The sequence below is a fragment of the Dasypus novemcinctus genome, chromosome 30 (genome assembly GCF_030445035.2).
Source record: "Dasypus novemcinctus isolate mDasNov1 chromosome 30, mDasNov1.1.hap2, whole genome shotgun sequence".
Lineage (NCBI taxonomy): Eukaryota > Metazoa > Chordata > Mammalia > Cingulata > Dasypodidae > Dasypus > Dasypus novemcinctus.
In genome coordinates this window covers 39,383,459-39,407,631 of record NC_080702.1, presented here as the reverse complement: position 1 = coordinate 39,407,631, position 24,173 = coordinate 39,383,459, and the positions used below count along the sequence as shown (strand labels likewise).

General features: G+C 37.6%; 1 pseudogene; it reads left to right on the top strand.

The window, feature by feature from the left end:
• The first annotated feature begins 1,501 nt into the window (after positions 1-1,501).
• On the top strand, positions 1,502-22,901 carry LOC131276818 (vomeronasal type-2 receptor 116-like; annotated as a pseudogene).
• Positions 22,902-24,173: the final 1,272 nt, after the last annotated feature.

The window sequence follows — 24,173 nt, the reverse complement described above, 5'->3', positions numbered from 1 at the left end:
TTTTGGAAGGTTTGGTGGTCCAGTGTTACTGTGGATTGCCCCATGGCATTAAAGATAATCCGAGCCTGTAGTTTAGACAGCAAGTCTCAACCCAGGAGGGGGCACTCCGGGAGATACAAGAATTCATGAATGATGTCCTAACACCCAATGTTGCAGGTCCTGGTATGGAGAAATGGTTGCTGGGAACTTTTACCAATTGCCCCTATGATAGTGGCTTGTCTTTTTTATAATGCCTGGACTGGTTTGGTCATTACAGAGTGCTTAGTCCCAGGGTTGACCATCATATGTATGGAGAAACCCCCAATTTGGACTCCAACCATAGGCTCTGTGGGGCAGAGAAAATAGGAGCATGGTCTGTCCCAATAATCACAATCAGAGTCTTGTATCCCTGCAAGTCCAATGAAGTGATTTGCAGGTCTTCCTTCTGAATTTTTACTAACCGAATATTTAGTTTGTGACATTCCCCTAGCTCTCCTGGCTAATACTTTGGCTGCTTATTTTTCAGCAATGTGGTAGAGTGGCCAGCTAGGACATTCCTGCTTCCAATGTCCACCCTCCCCACAGTATGCACAGTGATTTCACCCTAGGGGTGGGCACCTCTCTCTTCTTGAGGCAGGGGTTTCCCGGTTTATTTCCCTTGACACAGGATTGCATCCATTGACGATTGTTGCTGGGAGAAAGCCTACTTTTTTTTCATATTCCGGTTCACTTCCCTCCTGGTCTCTGCATCACGGTTGATGTAAACCTTGGTGGCTATTTCCAAGAACTCAGAAATATTCATTCCAGTGAAGCCATCCAACTTTTGGAGCTTTCTGAGATGGCAGCCCGTGATTGTGCAACAAATGCTGCATTGACCATTGTTTGGCATTTGGGAACATCTGGGTTAAAGGCTGTGTAGACACAAAATGCCTACCACAGTCTCTCATAGATTTGAGCCAGACTTTCATTGAAAGTTTGTAGGACTTCAGTGGTTTTTGCCATGTTTATTGCTTTTTGACTCCCAGCTCTGAAAATGTCAACTATGGTCCTATGTAAAGTTTCTAGTCAGTTGAGGCCAGTTGTGTGATTGGTATCCCATTGGTGGTCCTTGACTGGGAACTGGGTGTGGGCATTTTGGTCACTGTCCAAGGTTCCCTCAGATGGGTGCTCTCTGAGGCAGGTTATAGCCCCTTGTGTGACCCACATTCTTTGTTCAAAGTTAAGTAAGGTCATAATGAGTTGTTTACAATCAGCACAGGTGAGTTTGATGGACTGGATGAGGTCAGCCCTGAATTGAGGCTTCTCCAAGTATGGTGGGGTATGGCTTTTCCAGTTAAATTAGTCAATTGTAGTCCAGAGCTGGTACACATATGTATGGTTTCCCCCTTGAATCTGGCCATCTGCATCATAATAAACTTGAGTTTGGGCTTCATGGAGTAGGAATGACCTTCTCCCTGCTCCCCCTTCCTCTGAGGCTCCCCATGATCTGAGTTGTTGTTTTTCAGGGACTCCTTCCTGACTGATGGTCAACACTGGGCTGCCAGGGGCAAATGTCTGTGTGGGCAGCTGTACTGCATTTCTCAGTGCAGATGATGAGAAAGACAACTGTGAAGATGTAGTGGGTGCACTTCCTGATGCAGATTGCAATAAAGGCAGCTGTGGGGACGGTGTAGGTGCATTCCCTGGTGTGGATGGCAATAAAGGCAGCTGTGGGAAAGGTGTGGGTGGTGCACTTCTGAGCACAGATGACAACAGGGGAGCGCTACTTAGGGAAATTGGCTCATCTGATTCCTTATCATAGCCCATGTAGGAGCAATTGCATAGGGTGGCAGGAGGTAATTTTCATTTGACCCTTCTAGAATGGGTGGGTTGGCACTGGATTTGGGGCATACTTCCTCTGGAAACTTTGCACAGTGCTTTTTTGGCTTGGTTCCTGGGACAGCTCTTCTGGGTTTTTGTATTAGGCAAATCCTGGCTTCTTTATTGTACCTTCCCTAACCAGAGTGGATTTTGACTTATAAGATATTTCCAGGCATCGATGTAGGGGAACTGGTCAGGGTGCCCTGGTTTTCTGGTTATTGCGTTGTGAACTTTATGGATGATCTGGGGGTCAAAAGTGCCCTCCTGGAGCCAGCCCATGCCAAAAGTTGGCCATTCTAATTCAGAAAGCATTTTATGCTTTCCTGACTGGAACTTTATGATAAATACTTCTCTATGGAATACTCGGGGAAAAGTTTTTAGCATACAACCTAATGTGGACCTACTTTGTGTGTTTCCCATGTTTCCACCCTATGCCAATGCTGCACAACACTCACTCAGCCTAAAGCTTCATCCATTTTCAGCCACCTGCCTCTCAGGAACTTACAGTACCTCTTAGCCTTAGCAGGTCGGTATAAACGCCCAATTCGGAAGAGGGTCCCCTTGCAGGGAGGCCATCCAAACCACCCTTGACTAGATGAGTTCACCACAGAACCATGGATCAGGACTCTGTGATGGCCTTGCAGAAGTGTGTTTCTGCATCTCACTCAGCCTCCACAATCACACATACACAACCATCCCTTTCTTTTCTTGGACCTAGAGAAGATGGCTTCCTCTCTTTTCCTGAGGAGTACTGGGGTCTCCTTTTGAGAGCTGATCAGATTCCTGTCCTATTTTTTTCAGAATGATGCTTTTCCTGGGTTTTGCCCCTGGGTGTCTTACATTTCTGGTGTGCAGAACTCTTTGCTTCATTCTCAAGGTCCCTTGAACTCTCCAGTGTTTCTCGGTTCTCCAGGAGGGCTCTTGTGGAGCCCTCTTTTAGTTCCAAACCTCTTTTGAAACTAAAGGAGAGCTCAGGGACACCCAGGGCAGGGTTCACCTGGGCTCTCCCAGGCTACTCAGAGATGTCCTGGAGGGCCAATCAACTGTTGCTGCCTCTGACCTTCTCAGTGTATCCAAGATGAGCCCCAGAGATGTTGTAGTAGAGAGAAGTCGGGTGTGCATGATATTGAAGGCCAGGAGGCAATAATTCTGAGAAGAAAGATGTGTTACAACTTGCCAAACTTGGAATACACTTGTCCTAATGAAAACTGAGCCCTGAATAAGAATTTTGGGTTCTTTTTATACAGAGGATGTAGGAGTGGGGTGTCAAATGGTGCTTACGTGCAAAAGGAATTTTTGTTCATTTCTTCAAGTGTTTTATCTGAGTATCATATAGGTTATATCCTCCAGGTGAACTTCAATTAACACATATTCTCCACATTCCAGGTAAGCTTTTAGCATGAACCCTCCACATTCCAGTTAATCTTTAATTAACACCTCCCTGAATATCCAAAGCCTCTAGAGTTTATTCTTTTCATTTGGCTTTACAGAGAACTAGGCATACTTGGATATAGAATAAATTTGAATTTATGCACAGGCTATATTAATGTGAGTTTCAGGGTATGAATTAGGCCCAGGGTTGACTCAAGAACTGGCTTAAGTACCAGGGGTAGAGACACCATTTTTATTAAGACTTGGGTTCATGCAGAGGAAAAGAGTCACTAGGCTGGACCAGATCTTGAAGGTCTTTTAATGCTGGCCTAGGAGGCATGTATTTCCTCTGGAAGTCATTAAGTCATGACCTTCATCTGGTATCCATGTGTGGTTTAAAGTAGAATGATCACAGACCCTAGTAGAAAAGATAAAAGGAAAGAGAGGTGATCTGAATTATTGGAAGTTTTGTGTGAAGGAAAACTGCCTGGTGTTTGGCAGCTACTTCAGGGTTTTATCTCAAATAGAAGGTAAAAACAAACTATTTTGAAGCAGCGTATGTGGGATCCAGCAGGGAAGGGAAAGGAACAAGAATTAAGGCAAAGCAAAATAGAATGATGCATTGACCCCCATTTCAAGGAATAAAAAGGATTAGTGCCAGAAAAGTGACAAAGCCCAGGAATGTGTTACTTCTAACAAATAAGGGGAACAGCATCACATGATAATTTTCTTCTACAGTACCTTCACAAGTGTTTCTGGAAATTCAATAAATCCTGAATTCAATGCTAATATATTCTTTTTTGTTTTATTGTGTTATACTTTGGCACTTTGTCAGTAATCTGATCTTTGTGGTTCCTGGAGAAACTAATAAATCCTTCATAGTCTACAAACTCATCACAATGTATTCATGGGTGGCTTGATTTTTATTGGCTCTACCTATCACACATTCGCTATCTTTTAAATGGAAAAAAAAATCTATCATATGTTTTGGAAATTTCTCCTACATTATTTCTTCAAATTTGGATTTTCAGTTATTCACTCTGCTTCTTCTGTCTCAAACATTTATAGTGCTGGACCTACTCTAGGGAAAATCTGTAAGTCTTATTTTCTTAACATTTTTCATCTCTTTCATACTCTATTGTGAAGTCTTGATAATTTCCACAGAACTATGTCTCAATTGTCAAACTTCTAATGAGTGTGTTCAGCTTAGGTAAAGATTTTGCTCTTCATATTTTAATTTGATAATTTATTTTGACTAGAATACTCATTATTTTCATACTCTCTAATTTTTCTTTATCATATCTATCTGTTCATGAATTGTATATGCCTTTTAAAATTATTTTTAATTTTTTTTTGAATAAACATACAACGCAAAAAAATGTTGCCTTTCTACACATGCCTCTTGCCTCTTCTGTCACTCTTACTTAACAGGTAGTTCGTGCTAGGGTTGGTTTATCCTCAGGAGACTTAAACCTCTGGACTGTCCATGTGCCAGCTGGTCCCTGAGCCTCTGTAAATCCAGAGTCTTGCAGCTCCTACCCTCTGCTTCATTGGACTTACACAGGCCAGTTAACAGGGAGGTGAAGATGGTCAACCACCAAACAGGGGAACTGAGAGTGCCTACAACTGCAAGCAGGAGAAATGCATCCAGCATCCATGTGGAATCTAAGGCCTTCTTGATACTGGGGTAGAGTGGACATCACCATTGCAGGGTCCACAGGATGGAGGAATAAAATATGGATTAGAGTGGACTTAATGATATTCTACTATGGAAATATTGTGACTACTAATGGAAGAAATTGTAGCACTGATCTGGAGAAAGCAGCCATGGTAGTTGCAGGGGGCAGATTGAGGGAAGAAGTGATGTGATGTGGGGGCATTTTCAGGATTTCTAATTGCCCTGAATGATGTTGCAGGGACAGATGCTGGACATTATACATCCTGCTACAACACACTGTGTAGATTGTGAGAGAGTGTAATCCACAATTTAGACTGTTATCCATGTGGTGCGGTGGTGCTCCAGGGTACGTTTGCAAAGTGCAATGAGTGTTCCATGGTGGTTGAGGGGGTTGTTGAAGTCAGAGGATTGGGGTGGAGGTTGGGGGTATACGGGAACCACTTATATTTTTTAATATAACGTTAAAAAATAAAAATAAATAAAAAAGGGAAAGAAGTATATGAGGTTGCCATATAACACACACCCCAGCCTAACTTACTCCTCCCACGTCAACAACCTCTTTCACCATTGTGGTACATTCATTGCATTTGGTGAATATATTTCGTAGCATTGCTGCACTGCATGGATAATAGTTTACATTGTGGTTTACACTCTCTCCCAGTCCAATTAGTGGGTTATGGCAGGATGCATAATGACCAGCACCTTCCCCATGCAATATCATTTAGGACAACTCCAAGTCCCATAAATGTCCCCAATCATATCTGAAAGAAGCAAAGAATGTTATGTGTGAAAAGAAACAAATCATATGAAATAAAAGGCATACACCTCTATCACATGCCTCCATAATGAGCTTACTTATATTTCATTTAGATTCATGTTTAAATTCAAATTAGTTATATTTTTCCTAAGTGAATTAATTCCCCATTTGTTGGCTGTCGAACTAACTTTATTATTAATAATTTTCCTCATGTGCACTGCAATATTAATATGCTATCTTAAGTATTAAAACTTCTTCTCTCTCCACTCAGGATTCACTCCTGTGTGCATCAATGAACTCTCATGAACCTTTAACACAGAAGTAGGATTTTCATAAATATTCAAGTATAGTTTTTTAAAATTATAAGCTCAGTCCTCTGTGAACTGTAATTTTTTTAACAAATCAATTGTATTGTCATGTATTAATAAAACATAAATTCATTCAAAGTGTACAATCAATGGTATTTGATATCACATATTTGTACATCCATTACTTCATTCATTCTTAGAGCACTGTCATTATTCCAATAATAATAAAAAATAAAAAACAAAAATCAAAATCATGACCTCTCCATCTCTCTATGCTTCCCGTCATACATAGCTACTCTTCTTTTTTATTCTTTCATTATATTTGCATTTATGTTTTGTAAAACCGTCTTATAAATAGAATATACTGTTATCTTTTATGTATTTTTATACTTTGTTCTGTATGGTCCCCCAGTGTCTTATTTCTTTCACTTTATTTTCAATGAACTTTTAGGTTACAGAAAATTCTCTTTGAAGATATAGGAAATTCCCATTTCTTCCAACCCTTCCCTCTCTCACATTTTCCCCTATTATGAACATCTTGTAACACTGATATAAAGAGAGTTGTCACCAGAGGTTCTGAAGGGAGGGAGAGGGAAGAATAGGTGCGACATTGGTCAATTTGGAGACATTGGAATTGTTCTGCATGAATTTGCAATGACAGATACAAGCCATTATAAATAACAAAACCCATAAAATTGCATGGTGCAAAGTGTAAGCCATAATGCTGACTATAGCCTGTGGTTTGTAGCAATTCTTCAATATACATTCACCAATTGACACAAGTGTTCCACACTAATGAAAGATATTATTCATAGGGGAAAATATGAGTGGGGGAGGTAGAAGAGCCATTGATATCCCCTATGTTTTTGCTCTAACATTTCCATACTCTAAAACTTCTTTAAAAATAAAGTTAGAAAACTACAAGCTCATTGAAAACTCTATTTATACCTGATTCAGAAGATTTCAACGCTTTTACCTTCCTCTCAGATTCTAGACTTATCACCTTTCTGACAAATGCATTGCTCTACATTCATAAACATTTTCCAAAGTCCCATGTCAAAAGTTGGAGTCTCAATTCCTGACCCCACACTATTCCACATTAGCCTCCTTATCATATCTAGAAGCAAGCAACAATTTCTTGGAAAACTAGAATGATCAATTTTGAACCCTTGGACCACAAACTTCCCATTCATCTTTGCAATAATATTCATCCCTATATATCCTCAAATATTGAAAGGAACTTACCAGCATCTAAGACTGCAAAATAGCCACAGTGGAGCACAGTGACATGTGACCTTCACTCCTACCTGAAAGGGAAAGAATAAGTCCTTGTTGTCTGTTTAGGTTGTCTGTTTGTTTCTGAGGTTACATGAGCTTTACCAACCATAGCCTAAGGGGTCATTAACTATCTCTAGTCAGAGAAGGCAAAATTGAGTGCGTAAACCATAAATTTATGTGGATTCCCACAACTTAGAACTCCTTGCTTTTAGCATTAATTCACTTGTAAGTGGATGTGCCTGCACAATGAGCACATCTTTAAATTCCCTACAAAATCAGTAGCCATAATCTCCCCCCCCCCCTTTTTTTAATACCAGGATAATAGGAATCTATAGTTGTTGCATGTGCCATAGATGTTCAATGTGGTAGAGTGTATGGGGTGCTTTCCAGCTACTTTTCTCTGTTTTATGTTGAGAAAAGACAAGAGTTTCCAACATAAGACCATGCTCCCACAAAAATGCTAATATTAGTGGAAAGCAATCTGGAGGTGAAGGAATGGATCAGTATAACTTGTTGATCTATGGGTTTAAGATGGTTTATAAGGACTGAGGTGTAAATACATGTGTCAATTTTAGTAATTCAAAATGCACATTTATTTCTACATTGTTCTTAAGGTACTGATTTGTGAGTTTTGATTTTAGCATGACTGTTTCTTATCCAGGCACAGACACATTGACGTGTGGGTGACTGATCAAATGAAAGGCATGCAGACTTGGGTCTGCCATATAGTATATGTTGCTACACTGGGACCTATGTGTTTTAGGATGCCCATCTCTATGGACTCTGGAGACCATGATCCCAGGATGCTCTTCCTAAAAAACTTGACCAGCATAAATCCTTCATGACACAGCATTTTTCTGATGGGATGGATGCTAGTTCATTGCCAACACCTGCTGCACTGACAAAGTTTAGGCTAAAACTTCCTGGAGAGGAGGTGGTCCCTGGAGCCTTACTGATGAAATCATAGTACCTATGGGTGAAGAGGATATTCCAAACATGTTTTCAACCATTGATTTTCACCTGGGCACAGGACCTCAGATGCAGAGCCTAAGGGCAAAATATGTTCAGTCCCCCCTATTGTCTTTGAGGATATGGAAAAGCTTAGCAAAAAGAGGTCATTGGAGAAATCAGATTCCCCTTTCCAGGTCATAATAATATCCTGCACAAACACACACATGCACATATATATAAGTATATATATCTATATATCTATATATCTATATCTATATCTATAGATACATCTGTTTGTGGCTACAGGTTCCATTTCATCTCTGTCTGATAAATACTTTGCACACATGTAAAGATTTGTCTGTGATTCATGGAGACACTTCTGCGATGTACCCACTGATTTTTATTTTCCTGCTCCTGCAGCTTCCCCTCTCTGAGTGGCGATTAACAGATCCTACCTGCTTCCACAGAATGAAACCCAGTGTATTTAAGGATGGAGATCTGATTATAGGTGGCTTTTTCCCTCTTTATACATTTCAAACAAATTTTCGGATCACCCAGCCTACCAAGGAAGTCTATTTACAGCAGTAAGTGCTTTTTCATTCATTTTCTGCAATATTATTATGTTGAATGCTGCCTAGGCAATTTGCTGATGGCTCGATCAACATTTTTCACATTACCAGCCCTCCCATTCACACCTGCTACCCACATCCCAGAATGTGAGTAATTTATTTTGTTTCTTCCCACTGCTATTTTTTCTTTCAAAGGGGAATGAGAATATTCTATTTTTCTTCCTTTTAGTTCCCATGTCTTTCCCTTTTCCAGTGCTGGGATCCAAGTGAGACAGCCCTCTCCAAAAAGCTCCACTCTCCTTGTCTTTCCTCCTGACTCTGCTGCCACAAGCAGTGGATCAAGTGTTCTGTCTTAGAAAACCTATCCTTTGGCATTAGAGCTTGGCTAAAAGGTTTCAGGTGAATGTCTGTTCCCCAAACAAGGGTTTGCTAATTATTCTTTCCCCATGAGGATAGTCACTAATATTCTTACCAAAATGACCCAGGTATCTATGTCCCCCATGCATGGTCAGATTTCTTACTGTAGGCATCTGGCTACTGTTTGAATATCTCTGTATCATCACCTCTCAGGCTTCATTCATGCCTCCTCGAACAGCCTGCCTAACCAGGTATAAGAGATGAATGCTTTGTGAGCTATTTTCAACTGCAGCTTGATTCTGATTCATGGGGGCATTTAAACTACCTCTGTTTTTAGATTTCTGTGACTGCCAGTTCTATATCTGATGGTGTAATTAATGAATTGATGAAGTGACAATTCAAGGGATCATGTTTCAAAAAAATTGATAAAAAAAATTTCAGGAGATTCCAGCAGATAGTTTCTGCTCATGTGAGAAGAGGGGATTTCACTCAGTAAAATGATGCGTTAATGCTTTTTGAAAGTGCCTGAAGCATATAATTTGCCAGCAGTTCCACAAAATTTTGACAGGGGATGGAAGGGTTAGAAATTTGGGACCTCTTTCTCCTTCGAAGGAGTTTGCAACTAAATTTTCTGTCTTTACATTTCTGGATATTTGTCTGCCTATCTCTTCCATTCTTTAATACTCCTCCAATGCTTCCCTGCTTATTTCCTCTCCATAATTTTCCAAAATGTATTTGTCCCATTGTCATCAATGACTGATGCACACACCTCATTCTGAAGGCTACTGCTGATTGCTGCCTTTTAATGCAAGAGTAGAGCTTGGCTCATTCAGGGACATTTCGAGCTGACTTTCCTGGGGTAGAAGGCAAGATTTTCTCATCTGTCCCAGCTTGCTTTAAGAACCCTATAAGGCTGAGGGAAAGAGTGGTGTAATGCCTGACAGAAGAGGAGGCACTAACTGCTTTTCTTCTTACACTCTGCTATCCACTCAAACCACCTCAGGGGTGGCGATTTGCCTTTCAGGGCTTTGGCCGTTTTTCTATTCACATCTAGGGCTTTTCGCTTTTTAAGAATATTGTTGTTAGTGGAATTAACAAGAGCATTTTCATTAAAAATTCATTTCATCATTATGTTGTTGCTAGCTTTAAATATTTTTCCATAACATATCTTTAAATATAAAACATGAAATTTCAGTTAAAGTAACATTTAGGTATATTTTCTTTTATTTTGAGTGCCTTTCTGGCCATGTCTCCCTAATCTACAGGTTGATAAATAGATGTGCTTATTCTACTGCTTTGTGTTTCCTTTGAGAACTGGAAAGATTTTGCCTCAAGTATGTAGTAAATTACTTCGTTTTATATTCCAAAATTATATACTTTCATCACTAATGAAACAGTTCATTATTCCAAGACCAGCTTGATAATGCGTGAAATAGTCACTTAAACACAGATTGGTTCTCCATTTTCTGTTCTGTCCTGTTGATCTATCCATATCTTCCAATGCCTTTCCCATTCTGTTTAAAATATTGTGCCTAATTAAATATTGCAATTATTGGTTTCTCTGTTATATTCTCCCCTTAGTGTTCTCAATTATTTCAATAATTTCCTGAACTTACCATATTTCCAGAAACCTCAAACTGTACTAACATTAACTTTATAAATGTCTCAATGATTTTTAAAAATAGTTTATAATAACATATATACCACTCGAATATTCCAAATGATTATTGTGCTGCCGTCACCAACATCCATTACCCAAATGTGTACATCACCTCTAAGAATATATCCATGCCCACTAAAAAATAATTCCACCTTCTCCTTCACCTCATCCTCTGTGCCCTGGTAACTGGGAATCTCCTAATTGTGCTAACTTTTTTTTAAACAATCAATTTTATTGATACATATTCATGAAGCATACAATTCATCAAAAGTGTGCAATCAATGATATTTGGTATTATCACATATTTCTTCATTCATTTCTTCAATCATTATTAGAAAACTTCATTAATTCAATAATAATACTACTAAACTTTCATAGAACGTTTGTAGACTATTGACGTAGTTGTAATATTTTGGGGGATGTACAAGGGATTGAATGTGGGACCTCTTACATGGAAAGCATGTGCTCAACCACTGAATTAGACCCACTTCCCTGTTTGTTATGCATTTACATTCCTCAGTAGAGCTTTGTGGTCTTGTTCACAGGGAACAGACAAATTGATTTATAGGTAAATTTACAGTGCATTTATTGTTAACATATGTCTTAATAATATCAATTACGAATTATATTAATTTTTACTTGTATTAAAATATATAAATGAAATTGCCCAATATTATACCATTATTAATATTAAGAATTTATTATTAATCTACTGCTACCATATCTGTTTCCCATAAAGCTTAATAAATTATTGATATTATATTTGAACATTGTTAAGAATTGTCTATATATGATTGACTACTTCCTTATCAATTACAAATACTTTTCACATTTTCTCTTGGGTTTCCCATGTGAACCTCTTGCTTCCAGCAAGATTGTGGTTTGCTCCTTTCTTTCCATTCTCTTTTGCCTGTTATTTTATTGCATTTTGTAATAGGCTATCAATGCCAGTAAGGTACAAGGCAATCCTGGAATTAACAGACCTCATTCTCCCCTTGATTTTAAAGAAAATGCTTCTTGTTCAGGAATTCTTCAAGCACAGGGCATACCGCAATACATGAAGCATATGATATTCTGCATCAGCAAACTTGGCTAATGGTTTTGGATCATTCAGATCCTGAATGGGGAGAGTATTAGACAGTGCAGATCACCCCCTGTATGGGGGTGATCCTTGTATGCCTGACCTTCAGCCACCTCCAATTTTGATTCATTATCTTTGCATTAAGCAAACTCTAATTTCTCAATTTAAGTGCATTTTTGTTTTTGTGTTTAATCATATTAAGAAAATACTCTTCTCCTAAACAAATATATTCAGTTAGATGCTCAATGTTCTTTAATGCTCCATCTACTTATTTGAGTGTGCACTTTTTTATCATTGCAGAAAAGTGAAGACTGATAAACTATTACCTAATTCGCTAATAGTATTTTTTTACGATTATTTCATATTATTTCCTGCTTGGTGTTTTTGACAGCTATGGTGCTCCCTCTTTTTCTATGTTGTGGGAGAGATTCCTACTAGATCATTCATTTTTTTTCCGTAGGGACTATACCATCCTACTTCCTTGTAAAATGTGTTTATAAGACACATATAAAGAAAAATGAAAACTTGAAAGCCAAAGTGTGTAGCTCTAAAGATACCCTAGATTCTGAAAGTTAAAAACCATAATTAACCAGAGGTAAGTATATTTATATATGGATGAGGATAAAATGCATCCTTAGGAATTGAGTGGTAGGTACATTCATAATAAAAAAAAGGGTCAAATCTTCACAAACGAATAGCAATTATTATAAATATATAATATCCTCAAACAAATAAATAATGAAACAAGGTATAAACAAGGCATCATAGTGAGAAATTTCAATATTTCTCTCTGAAATGACAACATGTATCTACTAACTATAAATTATATTTGAAAAATTTGACGAGTTGGATTGAGCACATGTGGAAACCTGTGTCCAACTGCTGAAATGTACAGGAAGCAATAGCTATTGGAGTGTTAATCAAGCCTGTGAAAAAGGATGTTTGAAATGGATGCAGGAGACTTTTGTTCTTCTTGGAAATTCAGTTGCCAAGTAAAAATATGAAAGGAATTTCATTTGTCCTGCAAAAGGAGTTATTAATAAAGGAAGTGGAACTGTGCACAAATCAACAATGAAGATGAAGAGTAAGGGTCATATGAAGGGGGTACAAAGGAAGATCTGGGATTAATTGTTAATGTTATTAGGATTGAAATATTTTAATTAAGAAATGGTTAAGAGACTTTCTAGACATAATGACACCTTTCCCTTTAGTATACTACAGTGTTTCCAGTCCTGTTAGGTATAGGTAGGGATCACCTTGCACTTCATCAGTTTTCTTCTCCCAAATATTCCTGCCTTGCATGATTCTTCCTCTTCTGTGCTCTGACATTCTTCCCATAATGTCACCATTGGAAGAGGGCATGTCTACAGCTTGATGAGGAAGAACATAAGGCTAATTGATTATCAGTCTTCTTGTGGACACTTCTCACCAAACAGATGTTATGCCCCTCTGCCTCTCTCATCCAATTCTGCTTATGCTGTGGACCTGAACTTTTGAAGAGATATACTCTTCAGTTGGAATTACTCTAAACTCATGACAATAATCCTGCTATTATATAAACCATTTAATAATGTGTTAATGTGAAAAAATAATTCTTGTTTCCTGATATAAAGAATAAATTAAAAATTCTTTATGAATTTTTTCACTCATTACACTTTCCTTTGTAAACAGTATCATCTTCTTCCAAAGATGCAAAATTCAGTCATAGCCTTCAAATGTCTTTTAGCTCTTTTAGGATTAGCTGATTTCCAAGGCTTCAGAAGCACTAATCTAGAATGAGTCCATTTGTGCTTTCATCCTTAATTTGGTCATTTTATTGACTTTGAATAGAATCATGATTTGAGTCTTCTGCCTAAATATAACTTTGCATTCCATACAGGTTTCAGACCAAGAACTACCAGTATGTTCTGGCCTTGGTTTTTGCTTTTGAAGAGATCAACAGGAACCCCCATCTTTTACCCAACATTACTTTGGGATTTGATCTGTACAATTCACTACACAGTGAACAGAGGACATTGGAGAATCCCATCATATGGCAATCAGGGCTGGGCAAGGACATTCCTAATTACACCTGTCGGAAAGAGAGCAAGTCTGTAGCAGCCCTTACAGGAACAACATGGGCAGTTTCTGCCCAGATTGGGACACTGCTGGAACTCTACAAAATTCCACAGGTGAGCCTCATTAGATGGGAGGGAAGATAAATTAATGTTTCCTTTGCTAATTTCAGGGACCTTAAAAGAAAAGGTCAAATGAATAAATTGTGTTTACTCATGTCTCAAAGGGTACAGCCAGTACATAGTGACATGATGGGATGTTCACATGTCATTTTCTAGAACATATGTGAAACCAAGTGAGTAAGAGCCAAAGGAGTTTCCTACACCGTTGAGACTGATCAAGTAGTTTCCAATATGCTCTCAGGGATTGGAAGATTTTTAGAAAGTAAGAAGAGCAAATATTTCCTTTTTCCTGTTTAAAACATTGTTTAATGAACCAGTGAGTAGGATTTACAACTCTGCTGAGGCTCAGGGCCCAGCTGCAATTTGGTCATTCTTGAGGTTCAAGTCTCCTGGATATACACCAACCCCAGTGCCAACCACAGGTCCAGTAAAAGTGACAGAAGAGGCATGTGTAGAAAGGTCACATCTGAGTTCACCTCCATCACACTGAGAAACACAAATTCCAAAATAGGGTCCACTGACAAGGCACTGAACTCCAGAGTCAGCTGCCATGATTGTAGACCTGTGTGTCTCTGTAGCCCTCAGAGGCACCAGTACCTGGAGTTGTATCTACTTACCCAGGTCAGCTAACAGGGAAGTTGAAGTTGGGCAACCACCACAACTAGGAATTGAGAGTGCCTACAACTCAAAGTAGGAGAATCACATCCATCAACCATGTGAGATCTGAGTGCCCTCTTGATATAGAACTGGAGTGGATTTCACCAATCCAGAGTCCACAGGATGGAGAGGTAAAATATGGATTAGAGTGAACTTACTGGTATTCTACTACAGAAATATTCTTACTAGTGATGGAAGAAATGTAGCATTGATCTGGAAAAAGTGGGCACTATAGTTGCTGAGGGCAGGGAGAGGGGAAAAGAGATGAGATGTAGGGGCATTTTGGGGACTTGGGGTTGCCCAAAATTATATTGCAGGGACAGATGCTGGACATTAATATCCTGCCATAACCACTGAATGTACTGGGGGGAGAGTGTAAACTACAATGTAGACTCTAATCCACATGGTGCAGCAATACTCCAAAATGTATTCACCAAATGCAGTGAATGTGCTACACTGATGAAAGATGTTTGTTGACGTAGGAGTAGTGGTGTATTGGGGTGTTGGGTATGTGGGAATCTCATATTTTTTAAGGTAACATTCTATGTGATCTATGTATCTTAAAAACAAAAGACAATTTAATAAAAAATAAAATAAATAAAAAATAATACATTGTTTAATATTCATCAGGGCTGATTTTGTGCTTCTGACCAATCTTCTTTCTCATACCGGCTCTTTCACTCCTACCTTTAGCTTGCTTTTGGCCTCTAATGACCCACAACTGAGTGATGATGGCAAGCGGTCATCTCTTTATCAGATGGCCCCCAAGGACACAACTCTGGCCCTTGCAATGGTCTCAGTGATGCTCCATTTCAGCTGGAACTGGGTGGGACTAGTCATCTCAGAAGACAAGAGAGGTGTGAAGTTTCTTTGGGACTTGAGGGCAGAGATGGACAAAAATGGAGTCTGTGCAGCCTTCTTGGAAACGATCCCTGTCACTGAGAGGGCATATTCTTCAAAACACTGGCAATATCATTTCCAGATCAGAAAATCAGCAGTGAATGTGACTTTCATTTACGGTGACTCCGACTCCCTAATGGGATTGAGCTTTTGGAGATGGAGACTCTTAGTTTTAGGGAAAGTTTGGGTTACAACCTCACAATGGGATTTTACCACCAGTGAGAGAAACTTTTTACTTGACTCATTCCATGGGGCCCTCATTTTTTCACACCACACTGCTGATATGCCTGGTTTCAAAACTTTCATCCAGACAGTTAAACCTTCAAAATACCCGGAAGACTTTTACCTCACTAAATTGTGGTACGTCTCTTTTGATTGCTTGGTTTCTGAATCTGACTGTAACACTCTGGAGAATTGTCCTCCCAATGCCTCCTTGGAGTTGTTGCCTTGGTGGCTATTTGACAAGGACATGAATGAAGGAAGTTATAATGTTTATAATGCAGTGTATGCTGTGGCTCAGAGCCTTCATGAAATTCTTCTTCAACGAGTAGAAATACAGTCAGTGGAAAATGGATTTGGACTGGTGGTTTACCCTTGGCAGGTAATACCTCTTCCATTGAACAGCATGTGTATTTCACTACATGTCATAATCATAAATTTCTTGGAATGCAGCATATGCTCAAGTCAGGAAGTTTAGGGCTGTCTCTTGAAAAGTGCAAGAGATGATTTGCTTGTTCACTGTCTAAGAAGTAAATCTAGCCCTATGCAGAAATGGTAATGAAAAGGAAGGTGCCAATGACAGGGAGGGAAGGAGTTATTAGTCAATGGCAATGCTTCTTGTTACTAAGGCCCTCAACATTCTGCCCACCTAAAGTTTTAATATAAAATACCTAGACCTCTTCCATTGAACAATTGCATGACAGCAGGGACAAACTAGTTTTTCAATTAGCTTTAGGCACTTTGTTAGATACTGTATATAAATTATATCATTTAATTCTGCAAGCTCTTCAGATATTGATGGCCTTGCTTGGGGAGAATTCAGTTAGCAATTGAGAGTGTTTAGATATGATTCTTCTAATAATGTTTGTCTGTATCCTACACTCACACATTGTTTTCATCTCGTTGTATGTGGAGTTTTCCCCTGAAACTTAATATTTTATGCTATGACATTTTAGTCCTCCTTAAGGTTTCTTTTTTTTGTTTACTTAATTGAATGTTAATAATAAAATTGCCTTAGGAAGTAGGGATGACAGAGAATCAGGGATGTTCCGACCTTGGTGATCTGTCCTTGATCAGAGGACACACTTCCTCACAGGTGTGTCTCTTTTAGCTGCACCCATTTCTGAAGAACATCCAATTTAACAATCCTGCTGGTGACCCAGTGTATTTTGATGATGAAAGGAAATTGGAAGCCAGTTATGACATTCTCAACTTTTGGAATTTTCCAGAAGGTTTTGGACTTAAAGTTGAAGTAGGACATTTCGACTCAGGTGTGCCATGGGATCAACAATTGTCTATATCTGCGGAGGTGATAGAATGGGCCACAGGATTTTCCGAGGTGGGAAGGATCCAATTACCATGCATAGTATTACACCAAAATAACAAAAATCTTGTCATGGAGGTTTTCATAGTCAAGTTTCTCTAAGGAAACAGAATCAACAGGAGATATCTGTGAATAGAAAGAGATTTAATAAAATTCTCTCATGTGACCACGGGGATGGCCAAGTCCAGATTCTGCAGGCAGGCTGAAAACAGGGGCTCCAATGAAGGTCCCATGAAGGCCCTTGATCAGTTCCCAGGCGACGTTGCCTGTCCAAACAGGAGCTGGGAAATTCTCTCCAAATCCTGAAATCAATTCCTGTTTTAAGTTAGTCATCTGATTGTATAAAACCTCATTCGTTGCTGACAGAAATCTCCCTGGTCGATTGTACATGTAACCAGCCATTTATGCAGTTTATTACATGATGACTAATGTTCATAAATATCCTTTATAACAATTAGCCCAGAGTTTACTTGACCAAACACTGATCATGTTAACACATTAACCTAACCAACACAGAGACTGTCTACCCTCCTTGCTGCTGAGTAAATAACCAAATTATTAGTTTAACCAGTTACCTTTTCACTTGATAAATTTTCTCACCTACAGTCCTAAAGATGGAAAAAGAAAACATTTATTTAAAGATACATATCTAAATTATTATATTTCATATCATGTAATAAACCTGATATCTTACCAATTAATTTGACTTAGGTATTTGAAATTTAAATTTGTTGGTGTTCCAATACCCCAACATTCTAAATACTGGTGAATTAAAGTTTCCCTGTTAAGAGCATGTATCTAATTTCTTCCCAGACTCCAAAATCTGTATGCAGTGAGGAGTGTTCTCCTGGATTCAGGAAAACCTTTCAGGAGGGAAAGGCTGCCTGTTGTTTTCTTTGCACCCCCTGCCCAGAGAATGAGATTTCCAATGAGACAGGTAAGTTTATGCCCACAAAAAGTCCCCAACTCTCCTTTATATCCCCAATTCATACAAGGTATTAGAAAGAATCTGGAGGACAACTACAGAAACAAAATTCGTCCTTCCTTTGTATAGTAATTTCATTTTTACAATAAAAAATATTTCCCTTTGAAATGACACCAATTCTCTGCCCAGAACTAGCTTATTTGAGTCATTGTTCAGACACATGTGAAGCCAAATAGTCTCTAGGAATCCCTTTTGTTGATGCCACCAAATTAATACACCTTTCCTCCCTCTCTTGGAATTTAATACATGGTGTTACAAGTACCTGATTTCCGTATTGAGTGAAAGCTTGTTTAGATTATATTTAAGTAATGTGTTTAGACCTTCCTCAGTTTCTGTGCCTAAAACTGTTTATGACACAGAGCATCTGCTCAGAATGTTTGGGAATGATTTTAGAAATATTTATTTCTATTGTGTACAAATGAGGATGACTTAACTTACCCTTGATGAGGAGTTTTAGTTTTCCCTCTCCTCAAGTTCCCAGGTAATTGGGGAGAAAAACATAGAGTTTTTTTGTCCATGCTTAAAGCACGCAGTAAATGTTTGAACAGGAACCTATTGACCTGTACCTTCATTGGGAGGACGGGTCTCATGGGTCCTTCAGAGAGGCAGGAAATTAGTATTATGTAAAATGAGTCAAGTGAGGAATAAAATCTTGGCCAAATTATTATAAATGAAGAAAAGGAAACCATCACTGCATATAATATTCAGAGATTCAGAGTACCCAAAAGAGTTTAATGTGACAAGATTACACAGAATATTGAGGATGGGGTTTGAGATATGATGTAGAATAGACTTTAATATTCTTTTCATTATATAATTAACATCTTGAAATTATTCATATTCATGATATTAAATTATAGAATCACTTCAGTGGTGGTAAATTTTTAAGTTTTTTTGGTGATTAATATGCAATTTAATTCCCTGAAATGGTTACTATTGTTTCAGTTTTTTGAGACATGTTGTTCTGATGATATAACCTGGCATTTAGTCAACTTGGGAAAATGCTTCATGTACACATTGGTTATAAGGCAAGTTTGAGTAAATGTTCCATGTGCATATGTAAAAGAATAGTATATCCACAAAGTCAACTCCCACACATCTGGAGATTAAGAAATACACTATTAAATAACCCATGGTTTAAAGTAAATAGTATGAAAGGATTTATGAAATGTTCAAAATTGAAATTGACACATTTCATGTTTAATATGATAGGGTTAAAGGTATCCTCAGAGACTAATGTTTAACATTACATTTTATATTCCTATGTGTGTATTATTAGTATGCATATTTAAATGTAAAAAATTTGATTTTTACATATCACAAACTAAAATAATAACATTAGAGTAAACATAAATAAAGGGGAAGATTGAAAATAATAAGTATAAAAAGAAAATGTAATCAAAGACAAATATGAAAGGATAAAACTCAAAGCTAAATCTAATGAAAGACAAACTGTTAGATAATGATAAATTGATAGAATAATGAATTCAGAAAAATTGCTAAATAAATAATGAAAATACTTAAAAGTGGGAAATATGTACAGAAATATTAACTCATAAAAGGATAGTAAAATAACTTCATACCAAAATATTTGAAAAATAAAATGAAAATCTCAAATTCCCACAAAAATAAGTTACTATAACTGTCCCATGAAAAATGGAAAATCTGAAAATATTCATATCTACTTAGGATATTAAACCATAGTTTAAAGTGATATATCTAGTAAAAAAAATTGGGAGACCAATGACTTCACTGAAAAATGCAACCAAACTTTCAAGGAAAAAATAATCCTTATCTACTCAAACTTTTCCAGATATTAGGAAAATCTGGAAAAACTGCACATTTAATTTTATGAGAAAGCTTAACTTTGGTACCAAAGTCTGATAACATTGTTGTAAGAAATAAAATTAATGGGTCACTTTTTCTCTTGAGCCTAAACTCATATTTGCTGAAAAGAAAAGCTGCAATCCAAATCCAGCTGTGTAACATAAAGAGCTTATTGTGAAGAGGTTTGTTTTATGCAAAAAACATCAGTTCATGAGCGCCTCGAAAAGTAGAAACTATCATTTCAAAAAAATTCAGGAAAACATTGAATAAAATTGAGCATCCATTCATTATTTAAAAACAAACAAAACCATTGCTTACCAAATTAGAAATAGAAGGGAACAACCAACGTTGGATAAAATGTGTAAAATAGATCTAGACAGTGAGAAGTCATTCCTAGCATGTATAGAGTGCTTTTAGTAAAGCACAAGAGAGAGAAAATACAGCAATAAAAAGGGCATGGCCTGAGCACAAGCTCTTTCCTCAAAAACATCTTGAAATGTGCAACGCACATATGAACTAGTGTTCAGATTAATTACTCACCAAGAAATTCCAACCAAAATTCGTAGTGAAAATCTCAAAACATCCCCCATAATAGCAAAAATTAAACAACTTCCATGTCAAGGGTCTAAGAGAACATGGCCCAACTGGAATGAATGTTGATTGATAGAATTTAAACTGGTGTAACTATTTGGAAAAGTGGATGGTATTATTTACAAAGATGAATATTTATATAGCATATGACTTAGTAATGGAGCATCGTATTTGTACTAAGTAAAGATGCTCAGAGCAGCATTATTGATAATAATCAAAGTGCATAAACATCTATCACCAGTAAATTGTGTAAATAAAATATGATGTATTAATGTAATTGAAATCTATCCAGCAGTATAAGTGAATAATTTTTACTACTACACACCCCAAAAAGATAACTATATTTTTAAAATATAAAATAACTATTGTTTGGGAGTAATAATAGAAATTGGAATTCTAATGCCCTGTTTGTGGGAATGCAATTGAGTTCAGCCACTGTGGAAAGCATCGTTAAAATAAATCGTTAAAAATTTAAAAATAGAATCACCACATGACCTGGCAATCCACTTCTAGGTTTATATTAAATGTGAAAAGAGGTTCTCAAAATGATAATTGTGCACAATATTTATAGCAGCATTATTCACAATACAAACATGTGGAAATAACACAAGTGTCCATCAAGAGCTAAATTGATAAAATATAGGACATACACACCACAGTACATTATTTGTCAACAAGTAAAAAATGAATTTCTGAGATATGAGGCTACTTAAAAGAAACTTGTAAACATTACACTCCTGAAATATGAAAGTTAAAAAAAGAAAAAAATATTGTACAATATCTTATAAGAGAGGTCTAGAAGTACCAAATCTCCAAGTCAGGAAGTTGAGTAGACGTTACTAGCAGATGGGTGCAGAGTTGAAGAGAAAATGAAGGTTTATCAGACTAGAAGTGTTAGTAAAAAGAAAACGTATCTGCATACTGTAACATAGAAGAATATCATAAAAATAATATTGAGTAAAATGACCCAAGCAGAAGTAATCTATGTTAGAAATCAGCAAGGTCGCATCTTCGAAGATGTGGGAGATGTAATTATTTGAAGAAGTTAGGAAAGGAGGTTCAGATGGGCTGCTTAGTTCCAGTTTTTGGCCTTTATGTTGTTACCCATGTGTTTCCTTCCTCATAATTCATTAGTCATGCAATTATAATATGTGCCCTTTATGAGTATATGTTATCCACCAGTGAATATAGTTTTAAGAACTGAATGAAAAGTCAACAGTGAAAGAAAAGAGCAACTCCTATGCAATTGAAGGTTTGAATGTCAAAAGAAGGTCAGAGCTCTAAGACAAAGTTTGAGGGAAGAAAAATAGACAGATTATAACACACTTTCTTAAAGTCAATGCAAGTTGACAAAACTGGATAAAAGTATCCAATGTGTTTCTTTTAGGGACATATAAATAAGTTATAATTACTGATCATGCACTGATGACACATTGGTTTTCTCACCAGATATGGATGAGTGTGTGAAGTGTCCAGATCATCAGTATGCAAACAGTGAGAGAAATCACTGCCTCCAAAAAGCTGTGACCTTCCTGGCTTATGGAGACCCTTTGGGGATGGCTCTGGTCTGCACAGCTCTTTTCTTCTCATTCCTCACTGCTGTTATTCTTGGGGTATTTGTGAAGCACAGAGACACTCCCATAGTCAAAGCCAATAATAGGATCCTCAGCTACATCCTGCTCATCTCCCTCAAGCTCTGCTTCCTCTGCTCCTTACTCTTCATTGGTTGCCCAACCACAGCCATCTGCATCCTCCAACAAATCACATTTGGAATTGTGTTTACTGTGGCTGTGTCCACTGTTTTGGCCAAAACAATCACAGTGATACTGGCATTCAAAGTCACTGCTCCAGGGAGAAGGATGAGATAGTGGCTGATTTCAGGGGTACCTAACTTTGTTATTCCCTTTTGCTGCCTGATTCAGATGACACTCTGTGGCATTTGGCTGGGAACCTCTCCCCCATTCGTTGATAAAGATCCACATTCTGAGACTGGTTATATCATCATCGAGTGCAATAAGGGCTCAGCCACTGCCTTCTATTGTGTCCTGGGATACCTGGGCTGCTTGGCCATTGTGAGCTTCATTGTAGCTTTCATGGCCAGGAACCTGCCTGACACCTTTAATGAAGCCAAGTTCTTGACCTTCAGCATGTTGGTGCTCTGCAGTGTTTGGGTCACTTTCCTCCCTGTCCACCACAGCACCAAGGGGAAGGTCATGGCAGCTGTGGAGATCTTCTCCATCTTGGCTTCCAGTGCTGGATTACTAGGCTGCAACTTTGCTCCAAAGTGCTATATTATTTTTTTAAAGCCAGATAGGAACACACACCATGGGTTATGGAATAAAACACATTCTGGGGGAAATAAGTCTTCTTAAGTTTTATCTCATTTGGTTCCTAAGACAAATAGGGAGACTGATGAAAATCTATTCCATGCTTGCATTCAGGTATTAGATAAAAATATAATGTAATTTGCCATCAGTTAACACATGAACTTCCTACATTCTCTCAAAGTGTTCAGGAACACATCTTTCAGCCATCTAAATTTTTTATTTTAAATAACATTTTTGTTTCCTTATATCAAATACACTCATGAAGACGGGTACTCTGCATTCATTTTGTGTGTAATAACCAAATTTACACATATTCTCCCACTTTGTTTTGCACTTCTGTTTTCCTAATTTCCCTTATAAACACTATCAACATTTCCTTTCTTTCATCTCTTTATGGTAGTCTTAGTGATCCAATACCATTTATGGACTATTCCTTATTATCTCCCAGATTTCCATGACCAGATTTTAAGAATAATAGATTCTTATATATAAAGAACTCATTTTTCTGAACTTCCTAATGTATTTATTTGACTTTTCCCCTCTTGAACAAATGCCACAATGTTTTACTATGCTCTATATGATTACAACTTTCATTTTATACTTGATAGTACATTTCCTTCCTAATTACTGCACCATTTCTGGATTTGTTGGAGAGAATAACCTCAATATGTCTAAGCGACACAAAAGCGTGTCTGGCAGAAATGCCGATTGTAGGGAAGATGATCTAAAAGGGAAGGAATTTGTGTTCTCCTTTCTAGCTTCTATAGATTCCAGGTCTGATCATATAGAGAATGCAGGAAGCTTTATGTGCTGAGCATTAGCTTCTGAAATGCAGTGTGTTTAATGTTTTACTCTGATTTCAAGAAATAATCATGGCATATTATTCCATTTTATTAGTTGTAAAACTTATGATGTACTATGTTCACTTTGCAATTCAGAATCTTACTTAAATTAGGGGTCCTAATTGAGAACATATTTTAGAGATGATTTCTAAGAATATCTGACATTTTTTTCTGAGAAAATAACATATTCTTCTTTTCTGATTATTGAGAATTGAATTACTTACTAGTATCAAGTAACTCAGAATCAAATTTTATTCTCAGCCTTAGCAAGTATATCAAAGAATTTGAATCATTTTCCATCCCATTGTGTTGAATTTCTCTTTCTCTTTCATTAGCCAAGTATGTAAATTTTGTTGAAAAGAATGGAGAAAAGGAGGAAAGAGAAAGTCAGAAAGAAAGTGAGAAAGGAAGGGAGAGAGGGAGGGTGGGAGGGAGGGAGGAAGGAAGGAGGTAAGGAAGTAAGAAAGGAAGGAAG